At 36.4% G+C, this 14,323-nt stretch overlaps 1 pseudogene; it reads right to left on the bottom strand.

The window, feature by feature from the left end:
• Positions 1-5,617: 5,617 nt before the first annotated feature.
• Positions 5,618-14,323, bottom strand: part of LOC105873860 (protein phosphatase 1 regulatory subunit 3C-like) — a 32,907-nt pseudogene continuing 24,201 nt past the window's right edge.

Below are 14,323 nucleotides of genomic sequence, written 5' to 3'. Positions count from 1 at the left end.
CCAATCTCTTTCTCTAACGCTTTTTTAAGGCCAATAACTCTTAGATTTGCCCTTTTGAGTATATTTTCTAGACCTTGTAGGCCTGCTGTGTTCTATTTTTATTCTTTTTTCTCTTTTCTCTTCTGACTGTATATTTTCAAATATCCTGTCTTCAAGTTCACTGATTCTTTTTTCTGCTTGATCAATTCTGCTATTGAGGGATGCTGATGCATTTCTTAGCATGTCAATTGAATTTTTAAGCTTTAGAATTTCTGATTTTTTTAAATTTTAATCTCTTTGTTAAAATTCTTGTATAAGCTTTCAAATTCCTTCTCTGTATTACATTGAAGTTCACTGAGCTTCTTCAGGACAGCTATTCATAATTCTTTCTCTGAAAGGTCATCTCTCTCCATTACTCTGGGATTGGTCACCTGTATCTTATTTAGCTTATTTGTTGACGTCATGCTTTGCTGTTTGTTCTTGATGCTTGTGGATGTCTGTTGATGTCTGGGCACAGAAGAGTTAGATATTTATTTTAATCTTTGTTATCTGGGCTTGTTTGAACCCAGCCTTCTTGAGAAAGCTTTCCAGATATTCAAAGGGAATTAAGTGTTCTGATCCAGGTCTTTGGTCACTGCAGCCATAATCGGCACTGTGGTTACCCAGTAATGTTGTGACTCTTGCAGACTTCTGCTAGTACTGCCTCTATGGGCTTGGGTAAGACATGGAAGAATCCCTTGGATTACCAGGTGAAGTATCTTCCTCCTTACTCACTGTCTGTGCTGAGCTGCTGGAGTTGAGGAAGGGGGAGGAGTGATGTGGGCACTCCTTCATGGACACCAGCACCTGGTCACACCTGAATCTAGTCTATCTCACCCAAAGCCCATGGTGACTGTTGCCAGAGTACCTCTGATGTTTATTCAAAGCCCAAATGCTCTTTACTCAGCAGGTGGTGAATCTTGACAGGACTAGGTCCTTCACTTCAGGGCAGTAATTTTCCTTTGGGCTCAGGGTGGGTCCAGCAGTGCCTTCCAGGAACTAAGTCTTGGAATCAGGGACTTCAGGAGTCTGCTTGGTGCATTATTTTACTGTGGCTGACCTGGCACCCATGTTGCAAAACAAAGTCCTCTGAACTTTTCCCTTTGTTTTCACTAAGTATTCTTCCAAATACTCTCTGAGCCCAACTACTGGTAATTGGAGGGGGTGACACAGGTGCTGGCTTGGCTGCCGCCACTGGTGTCTCTCTCTGAGTCATGTCCACTGGCTCTGAGCCAGCACAGCCACAGGAATTGCCCAAGAACTGCAGTCTTTGTAGTTTGACTGCCTTACAAATTTAGTCCAGGCCCCAGGCTGCTTTTTGTCAGCCAGAACTCAGGTTTTAGGACAGAGAATTTCTCTCTGGCTAGGTTGGTCTGAATACTCCCTCCATGGGCACCAGCAGAATTCTGCCCTGTGTTGTGTTCCACTATGCCAGGGTGGCTCTGGGTTACAATATAAAGTCCCAAATCACTTCACTTTCCTTCTCCCAGGTACACAGATTCTCTCTCCACTCAGCATACTAGCACAGCACTGCCAGGGCATGGGGTAGGAGTGGTATAGGCAATGCAAGATTGTCTTTTGTGTCCTCTTCAGTACCTCTTTCCTTGATAATATTAAAGCCAGGTAGCTTGACCACTCACCTGAATTTTGGTTCTTCTGAAGGTGCTTGCTTGCATGGATAGTTGTTGAATTTGGTGTTAATGCAGACGGATGATTGCTGGAGGTTGCAATTTGGCCATCTTGTTCCCAAATTGTATTGAAAAGTGAGAATTTTGAAAGCAACAAGGGGAAGCAAATTGTTACATAAAAGGAAGCCTCTTTAAGATTACAAATGAATTTTTTAGCAGAAATTTTTAATTTCAGAAAACAGTGGGATGTTAGAATCAAAATCCTGAAAGAAATATTAAGAATGCTATGCCTGGCAACACTATCTTTCCAAAACAAAGGGGTGATGCATATTTTTTTCCGATCATTACTAGATCTCCCTTAAAGAAATGAAAGAGAGTTCTTCAAGCTGAAGAAAGAGGACACTAATTAGTAGAAAAAATATAAATGTATAAAACTTAGTGGTAAAGTAAGCATATTGTGAAATCCAAAATATATTAATACTGTAATGGCAGGGGGTAAAGGAATTGTATCTCTAGTGGAAAGATTAAAAGACAATATTATTAAAAACAATTAAAGCTACAATAATTTGTTAAGAATACAAATTATTTAAAACAATGTAAATTGTGACAGTAGAGACAAAACATGGGAGGAGGGAGAATAAAAGTGTAGAGTTTGTATACTCAATTGAAGTTAAGATAGCAACTTAAAATAACCAGTTATGCGATATTTCTTGTAAGCCTCAGGGTAGCCATGAGCCAAAAGTCTAGAATAGATACACAAAAGATAAAAAAGAAATATCCAAAGCATATCACTACAAAAAAATCATCAAACCACAAAGGAAGAAAGTAATATAGGAGGAAAAGAACAAAGGATACACAAAATAATTAGAAGATAATTAACAAAATGACACTACTATGCCCTTACCTATCAATAATTACTTTGAATGTAAATGGATTAAATTTTGCAATCAAAAGACACAGAGTAGGCCAGGCACGGTGGCTCATACCTGTAATACTAGCACTCTGGAAGGCTGAGGTTGGTGGATTGTTTGATCTCAGGAGTCTGAGACCAGCCAGAGCAAGAGTGAGACCCAGTCTCTATTAAAAATAGAAATAAATTAGCCAAACAACTAAAAATAGAAAAAATTAGCTGGGCATAGTGGTGTGTGTCTGTAGTCCCAGCCACCCGGGAGGCTGAGGCAGGAGGGTCCCTTGAGCCCAGGAGTTTGAGGTTGCTGTGAGGTAGGCTGACACCACAGCACTCTAGCCAGGGCAACAAAGCCAGATTCTGTCTCAAAAAAAGACATAGAGTGGCTAAATGGATGAAAAAACAAGACTCACTTCATGTTAAAGGACACTCATGGACTCAAAGTAAAGGAACAAAAGAAGATATTCAGGCATAGCTGATAGCCCTACTTATTTTAGAGAATAGAAACTTTAGGTCAAAAACTATAAAAAGAGACAAAAAAGGTCATTATATCATGATAAGGGTATCAATTCATCAAGAAGATATAATAATTATAAAATATATGCACTCAACATCAGAACACCTAAATACATAAAGCAAACATTAAGAGACCTGAAGAGACGATAAGTTGCAACACAATAATAGTAGTAGATTTCAACATCTCACTTCCAACATTGGATAGATAATTCAGACAGAAAAAGAATAATAAAACTTTGAAACTTGAACTACATTCTATCTATAGATAGCTCTAGCTATAAATGTATACATACATATATACATATATTTATGTGTGCTTATATATCAACCTTACAATTTACAAAAATACACACTTGTGTGTCTGTTGTTATAGAATGATTGTGTCTTCCCAAAATTATGTTGAAGCCTCAACTCCCAAAGTAACTGTATTTGAAGATAGGACTTTAAAGAAGTAATTAAGGTTAAATGATGTCAAAAAGATGGACCCCTAATCCTATAGAACTAGCATCCTTATAAGAAGTAGAGATACCCGAGATCTCTCTCTCTCTACATATACAAATGTCCGCGTAAGGACAGAGAAAAGATGGCCATCTGGAAGCCAGTAAGTGAAGCCTTACCAGAAACTAGCCCCGCTTGCATCTTGATCTTGGATTTTGAGCATGCAGAACTGTGAAAAATGAATTTCTGTTGTGTTAGCTACCCAGCCTGTGGTATTATCTTATGGCAGCCTGCGTAGACTAATACATCTGTGTGCAAGGATTTTTCTGAATTGCTTTTAACAGGGAAAAACAGGAAACAAATTAAATGTTCATCAGTATAAAAATTTGATACCATTTTAGAAATTTATTCACAGTGAATTCACAGATGTTCAATATAATGAGATATTGTTTTATGTATCAATGACAATACCTACAAGATGAGAAATGAACTCAGAACAAATTATCCTATTTTTGTTTTTTAAATGATATTGTTTATGTTTAAATATATTTTATGCTTTCTTATGAAAAGAAAAATAAATATGTGAAAATACACCCACCTTCTTGATTCCACTGATAAAATCTGGAGATGTGAGAAAGAGAGAATTCATTCATTGTATTGAGAAGGGAAGCACTAAATGGAAGATGTTACTTTTATTATATATATTTCTTTGATTGAATTTTACAAGATCCTTGTATTATTTGTATAACTTTTAAATAATCTTAAAACCATAATATAAAAAAAGAGCCACAAATATGAAACAACAGTTCCTGGGTCTTGAACTTAAATGCATTTTTAGAAATTTTTTTTATTATCCTTTCCGTATTTTTGATGACTATAGTTATTTTTGTATTTTGTTGAAATATAACATACTTAAATATAAGATGCACATAAATCTATAGCTTTATAAATTTTTCACAAATTGCACAAAGCTGTGTAACCAGCACTGAGATCAATAAAAAAGTCATTACAAATCCCCCTACTCCCATTTTTTAAAAATTTTTTTCAGTTACTTCTTTCCTCCCAAAGGTAACCACTATTCTGACTGCTGAGAGTATATAATTTTGTTGTCTTTGTACTTTGTTAGAGGTGTAATCTTAAAATATCTACTCATTTATGGTTAACTTCTTTTTCTCAACTTTATGATTGTGAGATTCATCTGTTTTGTTGCATACAAGTCATATTTTGTAATAAAATATTTACCTGTGTTTCAATAAAATATTTGATTTGTTAAATCCTGAAATAAAACTTTAAAAACAAAATAAACTGTTTTGCTGTAGAAATACAGAGCAATGGAATTGTCTTTTGATTTACCAAGATGACAACAACAACAAAAGGTTATTCTTACCAACTGCTGTGGTCTGAATGCAACCCTCAAATTTATATGTTCAAACTTAATCACCAATGATAGTATTAAGGGGGGGGAGCTTTAGAAGGTGATTAAGTCATGAAGGCTCTGCCATTCTAAATGGGATTAAGGCTTTATAGAAAATCTTCACACAGCCTTGGCCCCTTTTGCCCTTCCACCTTCTTCCATTGAGGACAGAGATCCAGGTGCCATTGGAAGCAGAGACTAGGCCATCACCAGACACACAACTTCTGCGTGCCTTGACGTTGGACTTCCCAGCCTCCATACCTGTAAGCAAAAAATTTATGTTCTTTATAGATTACCTGGTCTCAGGCATTTTGTGATAGCAGCAAGAATGAACTAAGGCACCAACTCTGTTAATAATTCACTTTTTCCTTATGCTTCCCAACTGTCAAATATCTTGGTTCTCCTAGAAATAGTGCCTATACTTTCTTTTCACACAAATATAATTTTTAAAAGCATCCTGGGTAGATCTATCTTTTGTTGTCATTGTCTTCATGAGCTAAAAGATTCCAATATATCCTGATCCAGAATGGTATAGAACAAAAAGTGATTGATATCTTCAATCATTCATTTTCAGAGTGTGTATGTTACTTGATCCTCCAAAGCAAAATTGGATAGCATCATCTCTATAGATTCCTACATCAAATTCTCAAGTGGATTTCTTTTCTGTAGCCAGGCCCCAAAAATTCAAGCCTAAACCTACTGATGGCAAGTAGCAAACGTTTCCTGATATTGCTCAATTTTATCCTCAGTTGGAATGGCAGAGGGTAAGTCAATGGCAAACCAGAAAGTGTCACTCTCATCAACCATACACATTTTTCAGGTAGACACAGTCACCATCAGTGTAGCTTTTCCAAGTATCAAAAACCTTCAGGGAGTCAAAGTGAAAGTTTGACTTTCACAATCCCTGTCACTGTTTGCTCTTGGAAAAAGCAGTTCTCCAGACAAAGTTCTTCTGAAAGTGGTTCCAGAAACTTAAATAATCAGTTGAAGCCTGAGAAAAATCTAAAATCAAGTTTTTCTCCTCATGGAATTTAAGCCAGAGGAGTCACTGATAATGTCTAAGAGATCAAACTGGAGAGCCCATGCTGGTTCTCCTGGCAAGTCAGAGAGGATATAGTTATTCAATGAGAGAGAGATCCTTGGAGTCCACAAACACAACCCACTCTTTAGCTTGGTTGTGTGAGCACTTGCAGTCGTTCTGTGGTTCTGTTTTATGTTGAGACACAATTTCAGAAGCTTTAATTTATGTCATAAAATGTCTTCATTGAAAGTCATCGTTAGTGGCTGGGGGCAGTAGCTTATGCCTCTAATCCTAGCACTCTGGGAGGCTGACGCGGGCAGATCGTTTGAGCTCAGGAGTTCGAGATCAGCCTAAGCAAGAGTAAGACCCCATCTCTACTAAAAAAATAGAAATAAATTAGCTGGACAACTAAAAATATATAGAGAAAAAAATAGCTGAGCATAGTGGTGCATGCCTGTAATCCCAGCTACTCGAGAAGCTGAGGCAGTAGGATTGCTTGAGCCCAGAAGTTTGAAGTTGCTGTGAGCTAGGCTTGATGCCACTGCACTCTAGCCCAGGCAACAGAGAGAGACTCTGTCTCAAAAAAAAAAAAGAAAGAAAGAAAGTCATCATAAGGGCCCAGAAAACTCTTCAGAGGTGGTGAATGTGCCAAGGAAATCCTCATGGCCACATCCATTGGCATGATTGTACTCGTCAAAGGATATAGATTTAAAATCTGGATAGGTCATAATCAGCAAGACCTTGCACGATCCGGCCTCTGCCCTCCCCATCAACATCACCATCTATCACTGTCCTGCTTGCTCACCCTGCTTCAGCATTGCTGGCCTCCCTGCTATTACTCTAGCATGCCAAGCACATCCTTCATCAGGGCCCTTCTATTTGTTTCATCTGCCTGGAGCACTCTTCAAAGTGTGAAATTATAATTAAGCAGTTAAACCAGATGCAGAAATAAGACATATAGTGAAATACCACAGGGTGGCTTTCTGATGGTGAACGAAGTTGAGTTAGAAGTTAGAATTTTACTGGATGCTCTAGCCAGGGCAATTAATCAAGAAAAAGAACCAAAAGTCTTCCTGATTAGGAAGGGAGAAGTAAACTACCTTTATTTGCAGATAATATGATCATATAGATAGATAAAGGACTTGGAACTAGAATATATAAAGAACTCTTACAAATTAAAAAAAAGCTAAAAATGAGCAAAGGATCTGAATAGATATTTTTCCAAGAAATAGTGCAAGTGGCCGAAGAGTATACAAAAAGATGCTCAACATCACTAATCATTAGGGAAATGTAAATCTAAACCATAATAAAAAAAACAGAATATTTTACAATAATCAAAAAATAGAAAAAGGCAGGTTGCAGAAAAATGGTGACTCCCTCAATAAAATACTGGTGGGAATACAAGATGGTATAGCCCTTTTGCAAAATAATATGGCATGTTCACAAATGATTAAACATAAAGTTAGCACATAATCCAGCAATCTTCTTTTAAGCATATACCCAAAGGACATGAGAGAGACAGAGAAAGGTGAGAACTCTGAAAGGTAGTAAGAAGAAAATATTAAGTAAATGAGCCAAAGATAGCCTTTGCATATTTGCTCCTAGGCTGTTTATTTCTTCACTGCAGGCCGAGACCCATTAGCTCAAAAGTCAGTCTATGCCAAACTAAAATTTTTATACATACAATTATTTTAAAAATAGCTGAGACAAATTTCTAGCCATTTAGAACCTGCCTGCTTTGCAAACCCAGAAAAGCCACCCCTGCAATAGCAGTTACCTATTAATAAAATTGGGCCATGTGGTCACAAGGCTCCAAGTGGTTGCTGCCCTTTGGAGCTCTCTGACCCAAAGTCTCCTCACTCTGCTGTTGAGAAACAACTCCTAGACAAATAAATCTCATCTTAAATCGCCATCTAACCCTTTCCTTCTATCCAGAACTGGATAGGATGGCTCATTCTGGACGGATGGTGGCCCTTCACCATGAGACATTGGATGTCTTAGGCTATGAGGGACTTCTCTGATGCAACCCTATTCAAGTGTACCAAATAAAGCCTTCTATGTGTTACCACCTCTTGTGGTCACATCTTTTGCCTTCATCAGGTCCCGAATCCCTCCAACCCCTCACAGAAGGTAAACTGGACTGGGATCCCTGGCTTAGTGTAACAGCACAGCAGTTCTCTACATAACAGAAGGCCATCCAGATTCCACATTTACCAACCCTCAATCTGTCAAAATAAGGAATCCTAGGTAAGCTTATTTTCCTGCCAGGTGAAGCATGAGTCTTTCTGACAACATCGGGCAAGTCCAATGCTACCAGCAAAGGGGAGGGATGGGGAGCCCTGATAGTAATAAGCAGCCAGCAGAAACACCATCTGCCCTTGACCTTTCATGACTTCCTCTTCCCATCAAGAGATATGATGAGATGAACTGGCAAAATTGTTAAGGTTTCCACACTAGTAACTCTTATAAGTCACACACACACAATGTGTGTGTGTATGTGTGTATAAACCTAGAACAATACTTACAAAAACTATACACAGAGATACACTCAAAAACATATATGTAAGTCAAAATGGATGCTTTGGGTTCAAGCAACCCTGCAGGAAGTTAAGAAAAGAAAAGCAGAGGAATGAGAACCAAAAGAAACAAATACAAAAGAATTTGGAGATACTTCAAAGAGCTACAAGCAGAACTACCATTTGATCCAGCAATAGCACTATTAGGCATCTACCCAAAGGAACAAAAGTCATTCTATGATTAAAAAAAAAAAAAAACCATTTGCACTCAAATGTTTATGGCAGCACAATTCACTATTGCAAGGATGTGGAAACAACCCAAGTGCCCATCAATCCATGAGTAGATTAATAAAATATGGTATATGTATACAATGGAATACTACTCAATTATAAAAAAAACAATGGTGATCTAGCACCTCTTATATTGTCCCGGATAGAGCTTGAGCTCATTCTCCGAAGTGAGGTATCACAAGAATGGAAGAATAGGCACCACATGTACCTGCCATCCAACTGGCACCGACTGATCAACACTAAGGCGCTTACACAGTAGCAATATTCTTTGGGAATAGGTGGGTTTGGGTTGGGTAAACTCACAACTAATGGATGCGGTGAGCATTGAAGGGGGGAAAGGGCATATCTCAAATCATAAGTGGCAAAGTCATAACATGTAGCCAAAATGTTTATACCCCCATAATTTCTTGAAATAAAAAATTAAAAAAATAAATTAAAAAAGAAGAGAGGAAACTGAAAAAAAGAAAAAAACAAATACAAAACAAATAAAATAGAAGACTTAAGCCCTAACGTTAAAATTATATTAAATGTAAATATTTTAAATATGCCAATCAAAGTATGAGATCAGCACAATAGATAAATTATTTGGCCCTATTATATTCTATCCAAATTCAGTGATATCAATATGTTTCAATAAAAGGACTACAAAATGATATGCCATGCAAACATTGATCAAAGAAAAGCATGAGTGGCTATATTAATATTTTATAAAGTTGACTTCATAGCAAAAAAAAATACTAGGATTACAAGGGATAGTACATGATAATAAAATAATAAATCCATGAGGAAAACATGATAATGCTAATGTGTATGCACAAAACAATAGACCTTCAAAATACATGAAGGAAGCTGATATAGCTAAAAGGAGAAATAAACAAAAACACAATTATTATTGAGGAACTTCAACATTTTCTCTCTGCAAGAGATATAACTAATAGAAAAATGAGGATATAAAAGATCTGACCAAAACAAAACATCCAAAAGGATTCAATTGACATATATAGAATACCCTGCCTAACAACAGTAGAATACACTATAGGTTTTTATAGGTCTTCTTAATCATGTTGATGTAACTCCTATTAATTCTCCAAATCTTTAATAAAATTCTCCAGTGAAACCATCTGAGCCTGGAACACTCCTGTATGAGTTCTTATAACTGAATGTGAATCTGCAATTATCTTAATGAAATTTTAATTTAAAAAAACTTGGAAGTTAAAATTTAAAGTAGAATTTAAAGCATTTTTTTCTTTTTTTTAAGGAATAAAAGGAAAATTTCTAAGATAAGTGAAAATAAACAAAGACAAGTAGGAAGCAGCAAGCCTAAGATAAAACAGTGGGTTACAAATCAAAATAGAAATAAGAAAATAACAGCAAGGAGTGTGTATCAGGGCAAAAAGAAATTCCAAAACAATGCCAAGATAGTTATTGACAGCATAAGCTGCTTCTGTAATAAAACAAACAGAATGAAAGGGAAAAAGACAAAGTAATGTAGATACCTGGTGATATTACATTTGGAAATGATGTTATGTATCAGACAATGTAAACATAGGAGAGAACTTAGGACAGATCTTAAAACCCTCCTCCTTCTTATTCACTCTCATGTATCTAGTTTGAGGGGTAATTTCCTGTCAAAAACAGCTTCCTGTTTGACAAAGCCATATCCACAAATAAACCAAGGAAATAATAGACAGTTCTCATGTATTTCCCAAATCTATATCTCTGGTCTTGACCTCTATTCTGAACTTCAGATCAGTATGCTCATTTGTCCATTCAATACCTGCACCTTCATCCTGCAGCTGTTTTAAATTCACCATCTCCACAAACAACTTTCTCTTGCTTTTCCTTCAGCCTTGTGTAAGATTGCATCATTTTCTATCTGTCTTTCAAACCAGAAATCTGGATTTCACCTTTGATTCTTCTCTTCCCATGATTGCTCACATCCAAACATTTATTAAATCTGATATGTTTTACTTCTCCCTTTCCCCCAGCCCTTGCTTTATTTCAGGTCATTGTCATTTATGAATTACAAAGGGCTCCAAAATGCTCTTATGAGCAGTTTCTCCCATACTTAAATCTACGAAGTATCCCTAAAAATATATATAATGAGAACACAACACTGCTTTAAAGTATCCTTGATGCAACATAGGATAGCAATACAATTTGTGTTCAAATCAGGATATTACAGAACCGACAGAAGACTACAGTAAAAATTAGGATGAGACAGTGGTATAAATCCAACTTGTCCTGGGGAACCTGGGATGACCTTATTTTGCCTCCTGGTATCTTCAAAGCCCTTCACAATATAGCTCACACCTCTCCTCCAATAGTCTCCCCGGCTCAGGACTGGCTACATAATTTGCAGTCCCAAATGCAAAATAAAAATGTGAGAACACATTGAAAAAATGTGTTCAATGGTTAAGAATGTCAATTTAGCCACAGCAAAGCATGATACCAGGCACATGGTCATTGTGAGCATAGGGCCTTGTGTGAATATACAGTTCACCCCTACAATTATACATTCCTGCCAGTTGGAAATTCTCACTGCTTTACAGATACACAATACCATTTCATAACTACTTATCTCTGTACTCTCTTTATATTGTCTATTCCATCTTCTCAGAATGCCTGTCCACGTTTCTTCCACCTATGACACAACTGAAATGATACCTCTTGAATCAAACCTTCCCTTCATTTCTCTACCAATTCAATTATTCTGTTCCATACATTGTCATATTACTTTATGTCTATTATATTTACCATCTTCAAGTATAATAAATTGCCCCTTATAATCTTTATCAATATACCTTTTCCAATATATCTTTAAGTATTATTTTAAAGTTTCTCTCTGATAAGTTGAAGATCTCTGCCATCTCTGTGTCTACTTCTATTGACTTTTTCCTTTATTGATCATAGGATGTCATTATCTTACTTTTTAGTTTTCTTATATGCAAGATATTTTGCATATCTTACTTTTATTAAGTCTTATAGATTTGCTTGTTAAATGTAAATTATTTTGTATAAAACAATTGTAAACCCTAAAGGAAATGATATTAACTTCCAGAAATGTCATGTTCTTTCTTTTGTTTTGACACTAAAGTGGAAGACTCCATCACTATAATATGTAATTGAGCTATGCTGACTTTATTGCTGCTTCAGTTACCTTCAATTCACCACAGGCATCATGTGTTTTGCAAGAGGATCTTGTGCTTTAGAACTGAGCCACCACCTCTCTGTACCAGCAATGCTATCCCTCTGTTTTATAGCTCAGCTGTCATGTTTTCAATTCATTGGAAAGAAGTCTTTGCAGTGTTGTCCTTGGTTTTCAACTCTGAAGATCTCTTTTCACCCCTATTCCCAATCCCCAAACTTACAACTGTGAAGCACTGGATTATCTCAAAGTTTTCATCCTGCTCTGCCCCAGCCTGTGTAGCTGAGAGACCAGTGAGTCTGAGCTTTCCTACTCATCACTTCCCTTCCCTTCAGAAGGCTGCTGTATTATTCTTAGTGGAGGCTCTGCCTGCCTCAGGGGGAATCTCTCTCAGTCCCTCCCTTCTTCCCAGGATTTTGGCACAGTATCCTTAAGTACGAGGTGAAGACCTGTGGGAAAGATTTGGTGGGTGGTTGCAGATTTGCTCTGTGTAAGGATCCTTGGAAATCTAATCTCATGCCAGCCTACGCACAGCCATTAAAAGTTCATTAAAAGTTTAGCTGGTTTTCCCTTATCCCTTTCTATGGCAGGTACCTCCTCCTCCACTACTTTGCATGAGGCAAGAACAGATGTGGAACTCTTCTCTTCTGTGAGGGCTTGCCTTTTTTTCTGGAAATTAGTTTATTTAGGTTTGATTGCATCCTCAGTTCTCTGAAGAATTTTTAAAAAGAGCTATGTATTTTTGAAGGTTATCCAGTTCCTTTGGTTGTCAGGATAAAAGCAACAATTTCCTGTGACTTTCTATATTCTAAACAGAAGTCCCATATAATCTTTTTATATCTCAAGAACATATTCAAGATTCTAGGTTGTTAAATATTTACCATACAATAAAGAGTTCTCTTCTATATGAAATGCTTCCTTACATAATCACTTTCTTAAATAGAGAGTTGATTTTTTTTTTTTAGTTTAAAAGGTTATAATGACTGATTATTAGATTGAGGTGAATTTTTAAGATTTTCTATTCATTTGACATGTTTGACCTTCAAATGGATACCCAAGTCATTATAGTTCTCGAAGTATAAGATGACCTGTCCACTTTAAGATTTTAAAGAAGACATTGTGAATCTTTCTTTTTTGGGTCAACAATTTTGATAATTACAAAATTTTTTAGAGCCAGAGGGTTGACAGTTGAAAATGACACCACTTCCACAAAGTACAACTTTGGACAAACTGATATTCAAACAGAACATTTGTATTTCTGCTATCTACCATAATAAGCCCAGATTTCATGTACATTTTCTCTCTGGACCTCACAATCACTTTCTGAGGTATACAATATTAATAAAAATAATTAATATTACTCTCTTCCTATAGATTAATAAGTTTAGGCTAAAAGATTTACCAGATGTTACAAAATTGTTTTAGATCTTCTAGCTCCAAGCACATATTTACTAGACTCTCCCACCATACTCTGTCAGAAATTATAGGAAGTTGAATGCATTTTTCAATGTGTATTGGTTATTAAAAGTGAGACCTCAGTCTTCACAAAAAGAACTACATGAAAACAGAAACAGGTTTGCATAGGTAAATCTTATCTTTTTTCCCTTCCTCCAATGTTTCATGTGATTTATTTCTAGAGAGACAATAATTTTCTTCTCTACCTCTTATGGTCTTGTTAAGAAGACCTGGCACCTGTTAAGACCATGGCACCCAGGCACCATGAAAAAAGATGAATTTACTCCAGTGTGTGAAATGGGTGGTAAATTGTTTCCTGAACTTCATGGACAGGGTGCAAGCATACAGATCTAAGATTGTGTTATAGGTTTCCTGATTGCTCCATAATATAGCCTCCATACTTTTACCAATGGATCCATTATGTGCGGAATAATGTCTTAGCTATTTAGCTTTTCATTGAAAGATCTGCACAATTTTATACTGCCCACCTTTCTAGCCTTATTGTATTTCACATGACCCTTATTCTGGTCCTAGTAATCCCTGAACTCTTTCCTGGACATAAAGCTGAAACTTGATGTGGTGGAAGAAACTCTAGACTTAGAGTAGAAAAACAGAAACTTGAGAAATGTATATAACCTTGACTAGTTTTTAAACCTGCTTAGAACTCATATTGTTATAGCCTTGTCTATACTATGAACTGGATGGAATAGAGGATATCAAAGTTCCTTTTAAACTCTAATAATTTTTAATTACGTGGATTGTTTTCCTGCTCAAAAATTAATTTGTTTTTTGCTACTTAAATAGTCCAGATAAAAGGAATTTACATTGTTAATTCTTCCATACTGTCACCTTGGGAAAAAATACCCCCAGCCTTAGATGCTGTCATTTGCTAAGTATGTCTTGAAAGACACAATGGTTCAACTTAGAAATCGAATTGTTTAAATTTATTTTAATAAAAGTGCCATATAAGA

Source organism: Microcebus murinus, chromosome 5, assembly GCF_040939455.1.
Source record: "Microcebus murinus isolate Inina chromosome 5, M.murinus_Inina_mat1.0, whole genome shotgun sequence".
In the NCBI taxonomy this organism is placed as follows: Eukaryota; Metazoa; Chordata; class Mammalia; order Primates; family Cheirogaleidae; genus Microcebus; species Microcebus murinus.
Note: the sequence above shows the minus strand (reverse complement) of the source record. Positions and strands in the feature narration are given on the sequence as shown.